The sequence below is a fragment of the Nycticebus coucang genome, chromosome 2, assembly GCF_027406575.1.
Source record: "Nycticebus coucang isolate mNycCou1 chromosome 2, mNycCou1.pri, whole genome shotgun sequence".
In the NCBI taxonomy this organism is placed as follows: Eukaryota; Metazoa; Chordata; class Mammalia; order Primates; family Lorisidae; genus Nycticebus; species Nycticebus coucang.
Window position 1 is genome coordinate 169,799,008 of NC_069781.1, and position 11,893 is coordinate 169,810,900.

Below are 11,893 nucleotides of genomic sequence, written 5' to 3' on the forward strand. Positions count from 1 at the left end.
AGAGTCTGCAAGAAAGGAGAGGAAGCCAGTCTGGCTACAAGGAAAGAATTTAATAGGGAGGAAAAGCAGAATGGAGACTGACCAGGTGTCAGCTCAGCTCCCAAACAGTTGCAAAATGGTGTTATTAGCCTTATCAGTAGAGCTGGAAGGGGGCACTGAGCCCCTAGTACTGCCTGGGGCTCTTTTCTAGTGGGGGGTCAGGATTGTGGGAATAAATTTAGGGTCAAGATTATGGGTAGAGTGTTTCTAGGAATCTGGCCTTGAGGCACTCCAGGAATCTGGGGATGGGATTCTGGTTTCTGACTTGATTTTCTAAAATGGCTGCACTCTTGTCAGGTTAAGAGAATTCCTTTCTCACAGAGGCTATTTTGTAGATCTTGCAAGGGGGATTTATTCTTTTTATTCTTTATTCTTTTTTCTATTCTGACTATGTTTTAAAATAGCCTGTCTTCAAGCTCACTAATTCTTTTGCTCAATTAAGTCTGCAGTTGAGAGACGCTAATGCATTTCTCTGTTTTATTTTTCAGCTCCAGAATTTCTATTTGATTTTTTAAAATTATTTTAATCTCTTTGTTAAACTTCACTCATAGACTTCTGAATTCCTTCTCTGTGTTGTCTTAAAGTTCATTAAGCTTCTTCTGGACAGCTATTTTGAATTCTTTGTCTGAAAGGTCACATATCTCCATCACCCGGAGATTGATCACTGGTAGCTCGTTTTGTTTGGTGAGGTCACATTTTCCTGACGTTCTTTTTTTTTGGGGGGGTGGGGGCTGGATTTAGAGGTTTATTATCAGTCTATGCAAAACTAAAATTCAAAGCAAATTCAATTTTGCTTAAGGGAACATTGTAAAGTAACAATTCTTGGTATTACATGCCTCATATGATCCATTTCAAACCATAGAGAATTATACTTTTTGTGTCATTGTTCCAAGAGACAAACAAATTTGAACAGCTAAAACATCTTAAAAATGCACCAAGCTTATGAAGTCTCAAACAAAACTTGAAATTTCTGTACATACTCCTGTCAAATGAAGTTGCTCCTATACACCACTTCTCTTGCAAACTGGTCTTCTATTTCCTTTCATTTGACCTGGATCGGCTTTGAGGCCTCGAGAAGGATCGGGAGGGCTTATGATTTCTCTCCCAAGACTGATCTCTCTCTTCTCCTATCTCTGGAAAGGGACCTGCTCCTGCTGCGAGAGAAGCTTCTCCTCCCTGGAAATCTGCTGAGGTGGAGGACTCCTCCTACGATAATCATCTCAAGGGTGACGACCCAAAGAGGGAGGTGGGCCACCATTTCTACTTCTTTTTTCACCATTGGACAGTTCCACTCTCACACGGCAGCCACACAGTGTCCTTCCATCCAGCTCTGGGATAGCATCAGCTGCATCTGGAGTATCTTCAAATTCAACAAAGCAAAGCCGGGAGGGTTTCTAGCAACCCACATGCTTCCGAGTGGTCCATAATAGTCAAAAGCCCGTTCCAATTCAGTCTTGTTGCCATTGTTTCTAAGATTACCTACATAAACCTTACAGTCCAATGGACAGGAATCACGATGCATTTTGAAATCTAGAGTTAAAGTGTGAAGGCTCAAGTCCTCGCTCCAGTGGATCGTCCCGCTTCCCGCTCCCTTCAGGCCAGACTCCCACTGTTGCTCCGCCTTACTTGGCATCCACGAAATGGCTCCTGACGTTCTTCATACTTGTTTATGTGTGTCAATGTCTGAGCATTGAAAAGTTAGGTATTTATTTTAGCATTAACAATCTGGGCTTATTTAAACCCATCCTTGAGAAGGCTTTCCAGGTATCCAGAGGAAATTGAGTGTTGTGATCTAAGTCTTTGTTCACTATAGCCATTTCAGCACTGGGGACATCCCAGGCCCAGTAATGTTATGACTTTTGCAGACTGCTTATGGTACCACCTTGGTGGACTTGGGTAAGATATGGGAGAATTCTCTGAATTATCAGGCAAAAATCTCTTACTCTCTTCCCTCACTTTGTGCTGGGCTGCTGGAGGAGGGGGAGGAATGATGTGGGCACTCCTCATGGCTACTACGGCTACCACTGCACCAGGTTACACCTCAAGCCAGCCTAGTCTCACCCAAAGCCCGCTGACTGTTGCCTGGCTACCTCTGATGTTTATTCAAAGGTTAGAGGCTCTTTACCCATTAGGTAATGAATCCGGCCATGACAGGTTCCTTCCCTTCATGACAAAGGGTTTCCTTCTGGCCCAGGGTGAGTCTAGAAATGCTACCCAGGAATAGTGGTCTGGAATCCCACTTTAGGAGACTGCTTAGTACTTTATTTTACTGAGACTCAATTGATAACCAAGTTGCAAAATGAAGTCCTCTGAAGTCTTCCCTTTCCTTTTCCCAGGAGCAAGAACATTCTCTCTCAGCTGTGCTGCCTGGAATTTGGGATGGGGTGACACAGGCACTGGCTTGTCCACTACCACTCTTGTCCCATGTGGGCAATAGAGAATTGTGAATTAAAACAACAATGAGATGCCACTCTGTGTGCACTCTTTTTTTTTTTTTTTTGTTTATTGTTGGGGATTCATTGAGGGTACAATAAGCCAGGTTACACTGATTGCAATTGTTAGGTAAAGTCTTTCTTGCAATCATGTCTTGCCCCCATAAAGTGTGACACACACCAAGGCCCCACCCACCTCCATCCTTCCCTCTTTCTGTTCCCCCCCCATAACCATAATTGTCATTAATTGTCCTCATATCAAAATTGAGTACATAGGATTCATGCTTCTCCATTCTTGTGATACTTTACTAAGAATAATGTCTTCCATGTCCATCCAGGTTAATACGAAGGATGTAAAGTCTCCATTTTTTTTAATGGCTGAATAGTATTCCATGGTATACATATACCATAGCTTGTTAATCCATTCCTGGGTTGGTGGGCTGTTTCCACATTTTGGCGATTGTAAATTGAGCTGCAATAAACAGTCTAGTACAAGTGTCCTTATGATAAAAGGATTTCTTTCCTTCTGGGTAGATGCCCAGTAATGGGATTGCAGGATCAAATGGGAGGTCTAGCTTGAGTGCTTTGAGGTTTCTCCATACTTCCTTCCAGAAAGGTTGTACTAGTTCTCAGTCCCACCAGCAGTGTAAAAGTGTTCCCTTCTCTCCACATCCACGCCAGCATCTGCAGTGTTGAGATTTTGTGATGTGGGCCATTCTCACTGGGGATAGATGAAATCTCAGGGTTGTTTTGATTTGCATTTCTCTAATATATAGAGATGATGAACATTTTTTCATGTGTTTGTTAGCCATTCGTCTGTCGTCTTTAGAGAAAGTTCTATTCATGTCTCTTGCCCATGGATATAAGGGATTGTTGGCTTTTTTCATGTGGATTAATTTGAGTTCTCTATAGATCCTAGTTATCAAGCTTTTGTCTGATTGAAAATATGCAAAGATCCTTTCCCATTGTGTAGGTTGTCTCTTTGCTTTGGTTATTGTCTCCTTAGCTGTACAGAAGCTTTTCAGTTTAATGAAGTCCCATTTGTTTATTTTTGTTGTTGTTGCAATTGCCATGGCAGTCTTCTTCATGAAGTCTTTCCCCAGGCCAATATCTTCCAGTGTTTTTCCTATGCTTTCTTTGAGGATTTTTATTGTTTCATGCCTTAAATTTCAGTCCTTTATCCATCTTGAATCAATTTTTGTGAGTGGGGAAAGGTGTGGGTCCAGTTTCAGTCTTTTACATGTAGACATCGAGTTCTCCCAACACCATTTATTGAATAGGAAGTCTTTCGAAACCAAGGTATGTTCTTGTTTGGTTTATCAAAGATTAGGTGGTTGTAACATGTTAGTTTCATTTCTTGGTTTTCAATTCGATTCCAAGTGTCTATGTCTCTGTTTTTGTGCCAGTACCATGCTGTCTTGACCACTATGGCTTTGTAGTACAGACTAAAATCTGGTATGCTGATGCCCCCAGCTTTATTTTTGTTACACAGAACTGCCTTAGCTATACGGGTTTTTTTCCGGTTCCATACAAAATGCAGAATCATTTTTTCCAAATCTTGAAAGTACGATGTTGGTATTTTGATAGGAATGGCATTGAATAGGTAGATTGCTTTGGGAAGTATAGACATTTTAACAATGTTGATTCCTCCCATCCATGAGCATGATATGTTCTTCCATTTGTTAATATCCTCTGCTATTTCCTTTCTGAGGATTTCATAGTTTTCTTTCTAGAGGTCCTTCACCTCCTTCGTTAGGTATACTCCTAGGTATTTCATTTTCTTTGAAACTATGGTGAAAGGAGTTGTGTCCTTAATTAGCTTCTCATCTTGACTGTTATTGGTGTACACAATGGCTACTGACTTGTGGACAATGATTTTATATCCTGAAACATTACTGTATTTTTTGATGACTTCTAGGAGTCTTGTGGTTGAGTCTTTGGGGTTCTCTAAGTATAAGATCATGTCATCAGCAAAGAGGGAGAGTTTGACCTCCTCTTCTCCCATTTGGATTCCCTTTATTTCCTTGTCTTGCCTAATTGTATTGGCTAGAACTTCCAGCACTACGTTGAATAGTAAAGGTGACAGAGGACAACCTTGTCTGGTTCCGGTTCTAAGAGGAAAAGCTTTCAGTTTTACTCCATTCAGTAAAATATTGGCTGTGGGTTTGTCATAGATAGCTTCAATCAGTTTTAGAAATGTGCCACCTATGCCTGTACTCTTCAGTGTTCTAATTAGAAAAGGATGCTGGATTTTATCAAATGCTTTTTCTGCATCTATTGAGAGGATCATGTGATCTTTATTTTTGCCTCTGTTAATATGGTGGATAACGTTTATAGACTTGTGTATGTTAAACCAGCCTTGCATCCCTGGGATGAAGCCTACTTGATCATGATGAATGACTTTTTTGATGATAAGCTGTAATCTATTGGCTAGGATTTTGTTGAGAATTTTTGTGTCTATATTCATGAGTGAGATTGGTCCGAAATTCTCCTTTTTGTTTGGGTCTTTTCCTGGTTTTGGTATCAGTGTGATGTTTGCTTCATAGAATGTGTTGGGGAAGATTCCTTCTTCCTCAATTTTTTGGAATAATTTCTGCAGTACAGGAATAAGCTCTTCCTTGAAGGTTTGATAGAATTCTGGAGTGAAGCCATCTGGACCAGGGCATTTTTTGGTTGGAAGATTTTTTTATTGTTTCTTTGATCTCAGTGCTTGAAATTGGTCTGTTCAGGAGCTCTATTTCTTCCTGGCTGAGTCTAGGGAGAGGGTGTAATTCCAAATATTGATCCATTTCTTTCACATTGTCAAATTTCTGGGCATAGAGTTTCTGGTAGTATTCAGAGATGATCTCTTGTATCTCTGTGGGATCAGTTGTTATTTCCCCTTTATCATTTCTGATTGAGGTTACTAGAGATTTTACTTTTCTATTCCTCGTTAGTCTGGCCAATAGTTTATCTATTTTATTTATTTTTTCAAAAAACCAACTCCTTGTTTCATTAATTTTCTGAATGATTCTTTTGTTTTCAATTTCATTGATCTCTGATTTGATTTTGGATATTTCTTTTCTTCTACTGAGTTTAGGCTTAGATTGTTCCTCTTTTTCCAATTCCATAAGATCTCTTGTGAGATTGTTGATGTGCTCTCTTTCTGTTTTTCGAATGTAGGCATCTAAAGCGATGAATTTTCCTCTCAAAACTGCTTTTGCAGTATCCCACAGGTTTTGGTAGCTTGTGTCTTCATTGTTGTTATGCTCAAGGAAGTTAATGATTTCCTGTTTTATTTCTTCCTGCACCCATCTGTTATTCAACAGAAGATCGTTTAATTTCCATGCCTTTGGGTGGAATCGAGCATTTTTGTTAAGAGTTGAGTTCCACCTTTAGTGCCTTATGGTCTGAGAAGATACAAGGTAAAATTTCAATTCTTTTGATTCTGTTGATATTTGTTTTGTGTCCCAGGATATGATCAATTTTGGAGAATGTTCCATGGGGTGATGAGAAGAATGTATATTCTTTATCTTTGGGATGGAGTGTTCTATATGCATCTATCAAGCACAGTTGTTCTAGGGTCTCATTTAAATCTCTTATATCTTTGTTTAATTTCTGTTTAGAGGATCTGTCCAGCTCTGTAAGAGGAGTGTTAAGGTCCCCTGTTATTATGGTATTATCAGATATCATATTGCTCAGACTGAGTAAGGTCTGTTTCAAGAATCTGGTAGCATTTAAATTGGGTGCATAGATATTTCGAATTGAAATGTCTTCTTGTTGTATTTTTCCCGTGACCATCTTTGTCTTTTTTGACTTTAGTTGCTTTAAATCCACATGTATCTGAAAATGAGATTGCAACTCCTCTTTTCTTCTGAATTCCATTTGCCTGAAAAATTGTCTTCCAACCCTTGACTCGGAGCTTTAATTTGTCTTTTGAAGCCAGGTGTGTTTCTTGCAGACAGCAAATGGATGGCTTGTGTTTTTTAATCCAGTCAACCAATCTATGTCTCTTCAGTGGGGAATTGAAGCCATTAACATTTATTGAGATAATTGATAAGGGTGGTAGTATTCTATTCGTCTTATTTTGTGATAGTCCATTGCTTAGTTTTATCTTTTGCATCAGTGTGGAGGTTAGGTTCTGTCCTTTAAGTTCTGAGTTCTTACTTTGCTGCTGATCCATTGTGGTGGTCAGTGTGCAGAACAGGTTGAAGTATTTCCTGTAGAGCTGGTCTCGTTGTGGCGAATTTCCTCAATGTTTGTATATCCGTAAATGATTTGATTTCTCCGTCAATTTTGAAGCGTAGCTTAGCAGGGTACAGAATTCTGGGCTGGAAATTGTTCTGTTTAAGTAGATTAAAGATAGATGACCATTGTCTTCTTGCTTGGAAAGTTTCATTAGAGAAGTCTGTGGTCATTCTGATGGATTTGCCCCTGTAGGTCAACTGGCGCTTACTCCTGGCAGCTTGCAGAATCTTTTCTTTTGTCTTGACTTTGGACAGGTTCATCACAATGTGTCTTGGAGAAGCTCGGTTAGAGTTGAGGCCACCTGGGGTCCGATATCCCTCTGAAAGCAGTGTGTCAGAATCTTTGGTGATATTTGGGAAATTTTCTTTTATAATATTCTCTAGTATGGCTTCTTTTCCTCTGGGGCATTCTTCTTCCCCTTCTGGGATTCCTATAACTCGTATGTTGGAACACTTCATAAAGTCCCATAATTCTGACAGTGAACGTTCTGCTTTCTCTCTCTTCTTTTCTGCCTCTTTTACTATCTGAGTTATCTCAAAAACTTTGTCTTCTACCTCTGAAATTCTTTCTTCTGCATGGTCTAACCTGTTGCTGATACTTTCCATTGCATCTTTAAGTTCCCTGATTGTTTCATTTCCTTCAGCTCTGCTATATCCTTTTTATATTCTTCATATCGTTCATCTGTTATTTGATTCTGGTTTTGAATTTCCTTTTGGTTATTTTCCAGTTTATTAGCAGTTTCCTTCATTGTTTCCATCATTTCTTTCATTGTTTTCATCATGTGTATTCTAAATTCCCTTTCTGTCATTCCTAAAATTTCTGTATAGGTGGAATCCTCTGCAGTAGCTACCTCATGGTCCCTTGGTGGGGTTGTTCTGGACTGGTTCTTCATGTTGCCTGGAGTTTTGTACTGATTCTTCCTCATGAGTGATTTCTTTTATCTGTTTCCTTGCCCTAATTTTCCTTTTACTTCCTCTTGCTCTTTAAGTTCTCATGCCTGTGGACTAAGGGTTACAGGACCAGAAGGGTGAGAAGGTTGAAGAGCAAAAAAGGGATGAACGAAAGGAGGACCGAGTGATAAGAAAAAAAAAAAGAAAAATAGAGAAAGGAGGGGGGGTGGGTAAAAGGAATATTGACAAAAAGAAGAGTGGCACAGAAAGAGGGAGACAGAGCAATATAGGTGTACAGTAGGGTACTTTGATACAACCTTAAAAAAAAAAACCACCTTCTGGGGATGCCCAGTTGGGTGGTTCCCTTGAGGTCAGCAGCTCTTTGCTAACCTGATCAGACACAGTACCCCACCTCCAGCAAGTAGAGAGGAAAGACAAAAATGCTATAAATCAAACCAAAACAAGCAAACAGAAAACTTTACGGGATGAAATTGGCTGGAAAAACCAAATAATAGCGGTAGAAACACTAACAAAAATAGAAGTTCTAATTATTGAAATAGGCAGCAATGGGAAATTATAATTAAACTAGAAAAATTGAGAAAGAAAAAGGATCTGTATGGAAAAGGTTGAACTTAAAAAACAAAACAACAATCAACAACATCAACAGAAACAAAAGAAAACAACCAAACCCAAAAAAAAAAAGAAAACACAACCAAAAACAAAGCAGTATGTATATGTCATTGAATATTGTCTGGGCAACACGTGGTCTTCTGGGGTATGAGATGTTAATCACAGTTCTGATACTACTGGAGGCTGCTAGTTTCTCAAACCCCAGCAGGTAGACACCCTAAATCTCTCTTCAGCCCACTTAAAAGGCACTTTGAGCTTGTTCACTTGCTGAGCAGAAGCTTTCCCAGGGAAGTGCTTGTCGCTGGAATCACTGCTGAAGTGGCTATCCACTTACCCTGTGTGCCAAAACTGGTCTCCCTCTGCCCCCGAGGGTTAGGGCTGCAAGATGGCTCAGAGCCTGCCCTTAGGCTACGTGGTCACTGGGTTACCAGCTCCCACCCAATTCCAGCTCTGCGACCCTGAGGGCGGAGCTTGCCGGGGCAGATCGCTCACAATGGCTGCCTGTGACCCAGAGCCAAACACTATTAGCTCCGTCTGGCTCAGCGGCTCAGACTAGGGCCCTAGACAAAGGCCAAAGTTCTCCGCACTCCCGCTCAGGCTCTCCCCAAGGCAGTTCAGCTGAGTGCCAAGTCCAAAGACACCAAAACAGTTCACAGGTAAGGCCTTTCTGGTTTGCAGTCTCGCTGCTACTGAACTTACAGTTGTGGGCGGGTTTAGACGGATTGAACACACGCGACCACTTGCCGGTTTTCCACTGTTCCCTCCTCTTGGGGTCCAGAAGTCTCTCGCTGACTCCCTGTATCCTCTCAGGGGTGATGATGGGCAGATCCCACCAGCCAGAGATGCCTGGAGTCCTATCTCCCCAGACTCACGGTGCCCAGATGCAAGGAAGCTGTTACTCGGCTGCCATCTTGCTCCACCTCCTCTGTATGCACTCTTATCACATGATCCAGCAGTCTTCCTTGTTGGTATTTACCCAAATGAGTTAACTTATATCCAGCTCTGAGGCAGCATAGACACAAAATTGCCCAAGGACTGCTTTAATTTATTCCCAGCCCTAGGTTGCTTTTTGTAAGCAAGTAGTGGGCTAAGAATTCTCTTTGGCCTGGCTTATCTAAATGCTCCATCTGTGGGTGCTGGCTGAATTCTGGGTTCCCTTGTGACAGGGTGGCCCTGACTTTTAATGCAAAGTCCCACAATCATTTCACTTTTCTTCCTCTAGGCACATAGGTTTCTCTTCACTCTGCACTAGTGTGGCACTGCCAGAGGATCAGGAACGGGTGGTATATGGAGTGAAAGATTGTTTTACCATCTTCAATGCCTCTTTCTTTGATATAATGTTAAAATGAGGTACTGCAATCACTCACCTGGTTTTTGGTTCTTCTAAAGAGGCTTCTTTGTATGGGTAGTTGTTGAATTTGGTGTTTGTGTGGAGGGACAATTGCTGGAGGTTTCCATTTGGGCATCTTGCTCTGGTAATTAATTTTGGAAATGGGACTTTTATTTTATTTTTATTATTATTATTGTTTTTTTTTTAGAGACAGAGTCTCACTTTACCACCCTTGGTAGAGTGCCATGACGTCACAGGACTCACAGCAACCTCTAGCTCTTGGGCTTAACGCGATTCTCTTGCCTCAGCCTCCCGAGCAGCTGGGACTACAGGCGCCCGCCACAGTGCCCAGCTATTTTTTGGTTGCAGTTTGGCCGGGGCTGGGTTTGAACCCGCCACCCTCAGTATATGGGGCCAGCACCCTACTCACTGAGCCACAGGCGCCGCCCAGAAATGGGACTTTTAAAGAGTTCCAACTTTTGGGATTATCAGACTTAATGGTGCTAGTGTTTTGAAGACTTCTGTGGAGTTTGGGGAGGCAGATGGATGCAGAGTAAATTAAAATGCCACAGTATCACTGTTCTCACTGAGGTATAGCTGAATTTTTTGTATTAATCATTTTCTAGATTACTGTAAGCTTTTGACTAATTTCTAGTCTTCCGCAAAAAACAAAAAGGTTTTGGTTTGCTAGTGTTATTGATTTTATGGAGGAAAGATTTTCAGAAGTCTTTACTCTGAGAATTTTAGTAACATTGCTATCTTTTTTGTGAACAATGCCATGAAATTTATGAGTTAGTCTGAGGTCTGGAAGATATGCCTTTCCAGTAAAATGGACAAGAAAATCTCAATGACTTGACCACAGAAGGTAATATACTATAAGCATAATGTCAGTTTAATTCTATAGGTGCTAGAAATGGATAAGCCAAACTTTACGCTGTAAATAATGAGTGGTTAGATGTCATTACCATATAACCTATACTGGTTTTAAACTTAAGTGAGGAATTATTATTTAAATAATAGTTAATCTAATAATATGCTCTTCCATCTAAAACTTTTTGCTATCTGGAATAGCTGTTTGTTTCCCCCTGAATGTTTTGTAAGCAATGTAATATTTAAGACTAATGTCAGTTTTTCATTCAAATTTCCTGAATGTACAGCAGGAATTTTTGATTCTATATTATGAGTTTTCATTTTCTTCTGTAGTTGTTGCTCTGTGTGGAGTGTTGTAGGGAGAAAAGAGAGGAAGAATAATTTATGAATGATAGGTTGACCTCGCTAGACAAGCCGATGTGTAAGTAAAGCTGTTTGAGGGTGACCTGCTAACATTGTGGAGAGATTTTATTATACTTTCATTTTATTGAGTTTAATTATACATGCAGAGCAAATGGAAGGTGTAAATGCAGTTGGTTTTGTGGTGTTCCATTCAATGTTACAGACATTTTTTATAAAAGATGCCTGCACCGAAAATGTTGGGGAGAGAGTTTTCAAATCTGTATGCCTTTTATCATCTATGAATTTTACACAAAAGTAAAATCATTAAAATTCTTACCCATTTTTGCTCTACTGTATCTGGTTGAGTTATATTTGAGAAGTAAAAATTAGAATGCCAGTTTGCTTTTGCCTGAGGATAAACGTGTATTGTGATATACAAAATATGTTTCATAATTGTAGTTAAATCTCCTAGGCTTATGTGATCTTCTCATTTTTCTTGTGATCTGAATTTTGGGAATGCGTGAGGGGTTGATATTTAATGAGTTTTCTTCCATCTGATGTTATTCTTATTATATGAGTGACTACAATTAATAAGTGGGACTTAATACAATGTAGACTAATTAGCTTTTCCAAAGGATGAAATGCTATATGAAGAGCTAGCTTTTTTAAAAAAACTATATGGATCACGTACGTAGTTCTGGGACAAGAGATAAAAAAACAAATGTTTTATGTTGGTGACCGGTGGATGCATTTAGAAGACATTATAAGAAAGAAGAGCTCAGAAAAGAATTGTCATTTTTGAAAATAGGATTGAAAGAAAATTAAAAGGGACTATGGGTTTGGGAGGCACAATTGCCTCTTAATCCTAACTTCAAAAAGATAAAACTGATAAAGATTTTGAATGACAAAAGCCCATTAAAACTCAGTCTTTTAGGAAGGATCAAATCAAGAGCATGACCTTCACACCCATTGATAAAGCCTCAAAATTGATCAAGGTGTCTCAGTGAATTTTAACTACACATACAGTATCTGCTAAATTTCTTTCAATTTGACAGAAAATCTTATGGAAAAGAGTTCCTGCCTCTGATTTTTCATAGGCCCAAGATTTCCCTAATTAAGAAGAGATACATGTG

The 11,893-nt window shown here is 39.8% G+C and overlaps 1 pseudogene across 1 annotated transcript; it reads right to left on the minus strand.

The window, feature by feature from the left end:
* Nucleotides 1–772: 772 nt before the first annotated feature.
* On the minus strand, nt 773–1,561 carry LOC128570318 (serine/arginine-rich splicing factor 3-like; annotated as a pseudogene). The gene has a single exon (XR_008375548.1). The product of XR_008375548.1 is annotated as a serine/arginine-rich splicing factor 3-like (transcript).
* Nucleotides 1,562–11,893: the final 10,332 nt, after the last annotated feature.